This window comes from Capra hircus, chromosome 7 (assembly GCF_001704415.2).
Source record: "Capra hircus breed San Clemente chromosome 7, ASM170441v1, whole genome shotgun sequence".
In the NCBI taxonomy this organism is placed as follows: domain Eukaryota; kingdom Metazoa; phylum Chordata; class Mammalia; order Artiodactyla; family Bovidae; genus Capra; species Capra hircus.
Window position 1 is genome coordinate 21,635,950 of NC_030814.1, and position 9,241 is coordinate 21,645,190.

The window sequence follows — 9,241 nt, forward strand, 5'->3', positions numbered from 1 at the left end:
AGCCCATGGACAGAGGAGCCTGGTGGGCTACAGTCAACGGAGTTGCAAAGAACTGGATGAGACTTGGTGACTAAACAACAATATCTGTAAACCAGGAAGAAAGCTCTCAGGAGGGAGTCACGTTGGTCAGCACCTTGATCTTGGAGTCGGTAGCCTCCAGAACTGTGAGAAATATACTCTTACTGTTTAAGCCACCCAGTCTACGGTATTTTGCTGTGGCAGCCCAAGCTGACTAATTCACTGATGGCATAATTCAAGGCTGAATCTGAATGCCTGAGAACCATGGAAGCCAGTGGTATAGTTCTAGTCCAAACAGCAGACTCAGAACTCAGCAAAAGTCAATATATCACTTCAGCTCTGAAGACAAGGGACAAACCAGTGTCCCAGCTCAAAGGGAGTCAGGTAGGAGTTCCTTCTCCTGGTGGAGGTCAGTCTTCTCCACATAGGTTCTATCCAGGCTTTTAGTGGAATGGAAGAGTCACACCATATTAGAAACAGAACTCTTGCTTTATTCAGTCTGATTCAGATATTAATCACACGCAGAGGCACCCTCCTATATACATCAGGGATAATACTTGATCAAATATTTGCACTTCATGGTCCAATTAAGTATTCGCATGGATTTAGGTCTACCTTTTTTGCCCCCTCTTTGTCTCTCTCTTTCCTCTTCCCTATTTCTCTGGACTATTTAACTTTCTCTCTCATTCCATTTTAATAAATTTATTATTTTTGGATCATAAATATTTTACGAGGTTTTGGTGATTGCTCTAGGAATATACTATACATACTTACCTTTTAACAGTCTAACTACAATTAATTTTTTAACCACTTTAAGTGTAGTGTGGAAAACTTAGCCACTTTAAATGTTCATTTACCCTCCCTTTCTTTATGCCTGGCTTATATGCTTTATTTACATACACTGAAAACTCCTTTAGAAAAAAGTAACTTTTTCTACAGTGAAAAATACTCAAATAACTGAAAAAAATATTCTATTTATCCAGATACTTAACAGTTCTCTTTCCTTTCCTTAATTCCAAATGCTTTATGTTTACTTTTGGTAAAAATTTTTTCCTTCTTCGTGAACAACTGTTTCACAATTATTATAGAGCTGATATCAGGCAATTCTTAGTTTTTATCATCTTAGAGTATATTAATTTTACCTTTTTTCATAAAGAATATTTCTGTTGACTAAAATCCCTAGATTGACTTCTCTTTTTAGCACTTTAAAACTTTTGTTGCACATTCTTCTGGCCACCATTGCTTTAGATGTGATATCCACAATAATTCAAATCATTGTTCTGTTATAGTTTACAGAACATAATTTGTCTCCCGCTGATTTCTAGAACTTTTTCTTTAGTTTTCAGTGGTTTGACTATACTGTCTCTGGACCAGAATTTCTCTATTTTATCCTGTTTGGGGTTTACTGAGTTTACTAAAGCCAAAGATTTCGATCTTTACATAAATATGAGAAGTTTCAGCTGTTATTTTCTCAATTTTTTTTCCTCATCACACTGTTTTTCTTCTCCTTCTGGGATGCCAATGACATGAACTGTAATATTTTGATATTGTTCAAGTCTCTGGGGTTGTGTCCATTTATTTTGCAATCTATCTTTATATTTGGAGTAGATAATGACTAATAATCTATCTTCATATTTAATGATCCTTTCCTTTGTCATCCCTATTCTGCTATTGAATCCACAGAGTGAGTTTTATTATTCTCAATATTTTAATTTTTTAAATTTCTGTTTGGTTCTTATTTGATTTTTCTATGGCTTTGCTGACAATTTCTATCTTTATATTCATTCCAAGAGTGTTTGCCCTTCTTGTATCATTTTCATGATAGCTGCTATAAAGGCCCTGTCAGATAATTGTGACTTCTATGCTACTTGGGTGTTGGTGTCTGCTGATATTCTTCTCCATGGCATATTGTTCTTCCTATGCTAAGAAAGTCTGCGTTGTGTTCTAAACATTTTAAATATCATGATAGCCTATGTCTTGGTTAAATCTTTCAGTTCAGTTCAGTTCAGTTGCTCAGTCATGTCTGACTCTTTGTGACCCCATGGACTGCAGCACACCAGGCTTCCCTGTCCTTTACCAACTCCCAAAGCTTGCTCAAACTCATCCCCATTGAGTCGGTGATGTCATCCAACCATCTCATCCTCTGTCATCCCCTTCTCCTCTTGCCTTCAGTCTTTCCCAGCATCAGAGTCTTTTCCAAGGAGTCAGTTCTTCACATCAGGTGGCCAAAGTATTGGAGTTTCACCTTTAGCATCAGTCCTTCCAATGAATATTCAGGATTGATTTCCTTTAGGATTGACTGGTTTGATCTCCTTGCAGTCCAAGGGACTCTCAAAAGTCTTCTCCAAAACCACAGTTCAAAAGCATCAATTCTTCGGTGCTCATCTTTCTTTGTAATCCTAATTCTCACATCCATACATGACTACTGCAAAAACCATAGCTTTGACTAGATGGACCTTTGTCAGCAAAGTAATGTCTTTGCTTTTTAATATGCTGAAGAATGTTGATATATTGTTTAGCAGACAATCAACTCAGCTGGATTCAGGCCACAAGTTCTTGACTGGCCTTTTGAGGGTTGTGGTTTTAGTGTCAGTTCCATTTTCAAAGCTTTTGAAATGCTATTTATATCTGTCCTGCGTTTGCTACACCCAGTAGCTAGTCTGAGACTGGTAGTAGTCTATATCTTATTTCAGTTCTTAGACATTTTGTTATAATGTTTGGGATCAGGTCCATATATACAAAACTCAGGAGTGAGCCCAAGAGCTTATGAACAACTTGATGGGTCATTTCTCCAAATTTCTCCCTCTCTATTGATAGCCCCAGTACTTTCTGTCCAAAATACTGGGGATTTAGTTATCTTTTCTGCTATACACTTTAAATTACTACATTCTCATCCAGGGGTAAGGAAAAGGAGAACAAAGAGAGGGAAAATAAACAGGCTTGCCCAGCCTCCATGGGACCACAGATTCTATGACAGGAAAGGAAAGTTATCCTCCTACAGAGGGAAAGGGCTGTAGGCTCCACACTGTGGTTACTGCTGCCAGTAGGATATACCTTTCCTCTCCCTCAAGCCTGAACTTAAAGAGTTTTTTTTAGATCCTTCTCTGTGCTTTGCCTACTTAAAATTTCATGATGAGCTGAGTCCAAATCTTGGATTATTGGAGGGGAATAAAAAGGTAAATTTACTGTTAGTTTGGTTGTACATCATATTCTGGTTTTTCTTTAACTGGTCTACTAACTCCTCATAGTCCTGAACACTTGCTCAATGTATTCTGCTCAAATTTTATAGCTACATTTAGTGACAGAGAGAGTATAAACTGTGTTTACCATGCCTTATCAAAAATAAAAAATAAACTTACTAATCATGTTAAAAATAATAAAATATAACAACCATAATTTGTGCAAAAAGTTGTACCATATTGGATTTCTATTTAAGCTGTGATAGTGTTCTCTTCATTTTAAGGTAAGATCTTTTAGTATAAGACATTTATAAGAATATAAATCATACCCGGTTCCAACTCAGTCATTTGAGGCAATTTACTAGGCACCGCAAGGTTTAAAACTTATTTTGTGTGGTAGTAGAGGCAAACCAGTCATGCATCAATGTGGAATCCAATGTACAGAAGATTCCCCATCATCAATATGACAATTGTTTTACTTGGGAAGATCCAAATATATTTGTTATCTAATTTTAGCTTAGTGTTCTTAACTCAGCAGGCATTCATGTTTATAGTATTTAAGAAAAATTATTATTTTGAAAGATTGATAAGCTATTTCTTCAAAACTCTGTGTTAGGTCTATTTCTTCATCAAATTGTTGCAAAGTATTCATATTTTACCTCTCTGATTTTTTATTCTATTTTGGTAATTATTCACTTTATCTTCCTTTTTATGAGAACTGGATAGCTGAGTCATATTTTGCCATATCACTAAAGATATTTTCCTGACTTTTCATATTACAAATTAGTTTATTCACTTTTGGGGGGAAAAAATTAGCAAATTCAACATATGAGCAGGATTTTTTAACTAAGCCTGCAAAATCAGACTGTACGTGAACAAAAGACTTAAGAAGACTTCTGATTGAAAGTGACAAAAATTTTCCTTCTTACCAGTATGTTTAAAGATTAGAACTAGAGGGGAGGATAGAGACAGTGAGGCAGGAGGACCTGGAACTCACCTACCCAGACAAACAAATCAAAAATACAATTACATGTGAGCAATTCTCACAGAAAACCAACTGGAAACCAGAGGGAGCTCTCTCATATAACCAAAGCTGCAAGAAAAATCTATATGCTACCAGGTGGGAGAGGACCAGTTGCTCTGGGAGGGATCTGTGAAGGACAGGACAGCCACACACTAGAATCTTGCTTGGGGATCCCCTCTTGCATGCTGAGAGGTCCCCTGGGACAGACAGAGGAGCCAGAGGGGCCTGGACTCTGCTTGCAAGGAGTGTGCACATCCTGGCTTGCTAGCAATCAGGGTGGAGTGAAATCGGTGCTGATGGCTGCCATATCCCTGTACTTCCCAGCCCAAAATGCTCACCAGGAACGGCTGCAGTGGTGCGGCACTAAATCTCAGAGGATGGACCCTGGGATAAAACTTGGTCTAGCTGTGCAGAAACGGCCCTAAAGGCCTGGGGTGTAGTCCTGACCACAACTCAGAGCTCGCTATCAGCATGCACCCAGCAGGGGTGGGTCAGGCCACAGTGGACTTTATCAGTGTGCATATAAGATGGCACCACGGTGATGCACATGTTAGGTGGACACAGCTGGGGAGGAGGACACAGTGGTTCATTTCCATGCAGGAACACTCCACCCACCCCAAACCACAGCTTGGAGCTGGAATGTGGTGAACAAGACCTGGGAGAGGCCTCCAACAGGTGACAACCCAGGCCCCAGGCTGCAGCACAACACCCTTGATTCTTGTAGCCACAACAACTCTATCCCCTAGCCCATTCCCCACCACAGCCTTGTACTAGGTCTGGGATGAACACAACAAAGAAAGGTACATGTCCTTGTGCTGTTATTGGACAGAACTGTGGAAGCTTGCATAGGCGACACATCGGTTGACCACACAGGCCTCATTTGTTTCAGCAGTTACCTCCTTTGGGACAGGGCACACACTCGAGGGCAATAGAGCCGTACTGAACCCAACCATCGGGGCTTCTACTCCAAACACTAGGGGAGTAGACCTTGCCCCTGCCAGGGCTGTACTGACCAAAGAGGAGACCTTGCCCAACATCCAGTGCAGTCCCTGGATACTGTAACACCAATCACAGCCCCTATCCAGGGGGATGATGGGCAGAACACTTTGAAGATAGACCTGATGTGCAATCATACTAAAAACAGCCCTCACATCAAAAAATACTGGCCTCACAGAGTCTACACAGGGATACTCCCACTTGAAAAACCTCTTCAAGAGCACAGTAGATGGATGGACCCAGAGATTATCATACTAAGTAAGTCAGAGAAAAACAAATATTAATACCATATGATATCACTTATATGTGAACTAAAATGTAATACAAGTGAAACAAACAAATCCATACAGAGAAAAAGCTTGTCATTGGCGAGGGAGATGGAGTGGGGGAGGGATGGATGAGGAGTTTCAGATCAGCAGATGCAAACTATTATATATAGAATGGCTAAACAACAAGGTCCTACTGTATATAGCACAGGGAACTACAGTCAATATCCTGTGACAAACCATAATGGGAATGAATATAAAAAATGCATATATATATATGTGTGTGTAACAATCATTTTGCTGTACAGCAGAAATTAACAACATTGTAAATCAAGTATACTTCAATAAGATAAAAAAATTTTTAAAGACCACAATAGATAAATGTTTCTCCTAAATTCAGAGAGACTGAGGAAATAAAATGAAAAAGCAAAGGAAATATTTGCAACTAAAGAACAAGAGAAATCCCCTGAAAGTAAAATAATGAAACAGACTTCACATGTCTATTAAACTCTGCATTCATAAAGAAGATCATAAAATTGACACATCTCTAGCCAGGCTCACCAAGAAGGAAAAAGAGAGGACCCAAATAAAAAAGAAATGAAAGGGAAATATAACAACTAATATCACAAGAAATACAAAAAAAATCATAAAAGAAAACTATGGACAGTTATATGCGAACAAACTGGAAATCTAGAAGAGACAAGTTTCTAGAAACATACAGCCTGTGAAAATTAAATCAAGAAGAAACAGATAATTTGAATTGACTGATCACTGGAAGTCAAATGGAATCAATTTGCAATTTAAAAAACAAAATGAAACAATAAGAACTTCTTAAAAACAAAAGCTCAGTACCAGACAGCTTCACTACAAAATTCTACCAAACCCACCAAGAAAAAATTACACCTATTCTTCCCAAACTATTCCAAAAGATTGAAGAGGAAGGAACTCTCCCAAATTCTTTCTATGGAAGCCACCATCACTCTGACACCAATACCAGAAGACACTACAAAAAAGTAAATTATGTGGCAATATCTTTGATGGATATAGATGTAAAAATTTGCAACAAAATATTAGCAAACCAAATCCAAAAATACGTAAGAAAGAAAGAAAGAAAGTGAAGTCGCTCAGTCATGTCCAACTCTTTGTGACCCCATGGACTGTAGCCCACCAGGCTCCTCTGTCCATGGGATTCTCCAGGCAAGAATACTGAAGTGGGTTGCCATTTCCTTCTCCAGGGGATCTTCCTGACCCAGGGATTGAACCCAGGTCTCCTGCATTGCAGGCAGACATTTTAACCTCTGAGCCACCAGGGAAGCACAATTTAAAAAAAAAAAAAACATAAAAGGCTCATATACCATGATTAAGTTAGATTCATTCCAGGGAGGCAAGGATGGTTTAATATATGCAAATCAATCAGTGTGATACACCACAATAACAAAAGGAAAGACAAAAAAACACACACACTCATCTCAATAGTCTCAAGAAAAGCATTTGATAAAATTCCACATCCTCTCATGATAAATAACTCTCACCAAAGTGGCTATAGAGGGAACATATTTCAGCATAATAAAAGCCAGTTTTGGCAAACCCACAGCCAATATACTATTCAAAAGTGAAAAGCTGAAAATCTTCCCCCTAAACTCAGGAGCAAGACTAGATGCCCACTCTTACCACTACTATTCAACATACTATTGGAGGTCCTAGCCACAGAAATCAGATAAGAAAAGGAATCCAAAGTGGAAGGGAAGAGGTAAGACTATCACTGTTGCAGATGACATGATATTCTCAACAGAAAACCCTAAAGGCTTCACACGAATCTATTAGAACTAAACGAATTCAGCAAGGTAGCAGGATACAAGATTAATAAAAAGAAAATGTGTTGCATTTTTATACTATCAGTGAAATATTGGAAAGAGAAAGTAAGAAAACAATTATATATATATTATATATATTATATATTAATATTAATATATATAATATCTTGGCGCTTCCCAGGTAGCACAGTGGTAAAGAATTCACCTGCCAATGCAGGAAATACAAGGTATATGGGTCAGGAAGATGCCCTGGAAGAGGAAATGGCAACCCACTCCAGTATTTTTGCCAGGAACATTTCATGGATGAAGGAAACTGGTGGGCTACAGTCCACAGGATCACAAAAGGGTCGGACATGACTGATCACTAAGCTCGTGCGTGCATGCTGAGTCGCTTCGGTCATGTCTGACTCTCTGTAACCCTATGGACTGTAGCCCACCAGGCTCCTCTATCTATGGGATTCTCCAGGCAAGAGTACTGGAGTGGATCGCCATGCCCTCCTCAGGGGATCTTCCCGACCCAGAGATCTAACCTCTGTCTCCTGCATCTCCTGCATTGCAGGTGGATTCTTCACCCACTGAGCCACCTGGGAAGCATGTAAACTCAGCCAAGAAGGTTAAAACTATAAAATACTGATAAAACAAATTGAAGGATGATACAAAGAAATGGAAAATATCCTCTGCTTTTGGACTGGAAGAATTGATATCGTTAAAATAGCCATACTACTCAAAGCAATTTACAGACTTAATGTGATCTCTATCAAAATACTCATGACATGTTTTACAGAACAAGAATAAATAATCACAAAATGTATATGGGACCAACAAAGACACAGAATTGCCAAGGCAATGCTGAGGAAAAAGATCAAAAGTGGAGTTATAAACTTTCCAGCCTCTGGACAGTACTACAAAGCCACAGTAATCAAAACAGCATGGTATTGGCATAAAAACCTAGATATGGATCAGTGGAACAGAAGGGCCAAAAGCAAATCCACACATCTATGGTCAATTAATCTACTACAAAAGAAACTAGAATACACAGTGAAGAAAAGACTCTCTTCAACAAGTGGAGCTAGAAAAGCTAAACAGCTACATATAAATCAGTGAAATTGGAACACCCCCTCACACCACATATAAAAATTAACTCAAAATGGCTTAAAGACTTAAATATAAGACATGACACCATCAAACTCTTAGAAGAGACCATAAGCAAAACATTCTCAGGCATAAATAATATCAATTTTTTTAGATCAGTCTCCCAAGGCAAAAGAAATAAAAGAAAATATAACAAATAGAACCAAATCAATCTTATAAGCTTTTGCACAGCCAAGGAAACTACAAACAAGAAGAAAAGGCAGCCTATGGACTGGGAGAAAATATTTGCAAACAATGCAAGCAATAAGGGGTTAATTACCAAAATATAGAAGCTCATAGAAGTCAATCTAAAAGATAAGCTCAAAACATGAAACTCAATCAAAAAATGATCGAACACCTAAATGGAAACCTCTTGAAAGAAGATATATATATATATATATATATGGCTAAAAGGCACTTGAAAAGATGCTTGGCATCATTAATTATTAGAGAAATGGAAATCAAAACCACAATGAATTATCTCCTCACACTGGTCAGAATGGCTATCATAAAAATGTGTTCAAATAATAAATGCTGTAAAGGGTGTGAAGAAACAGGGGCCCTGATACATTTCTGGTGAGGATGTAAAATGATGCAGCCACTATGGAAAAAATGGATATTCCTTTAAATACTAAAATTAGAGCTATCATATGACCCAGCAATCCTACTCCCGGCCATGGATCTGGAAGAAATGAAACTCTGAAATAATTCAAAAAAATACACACATCCCAATGTTCATAGCAGCACTACTTACAATAGCCAAGACATGGAAACAACCCAAGTGCCCATCAAAGACTATTGGTTTAAGAAAAG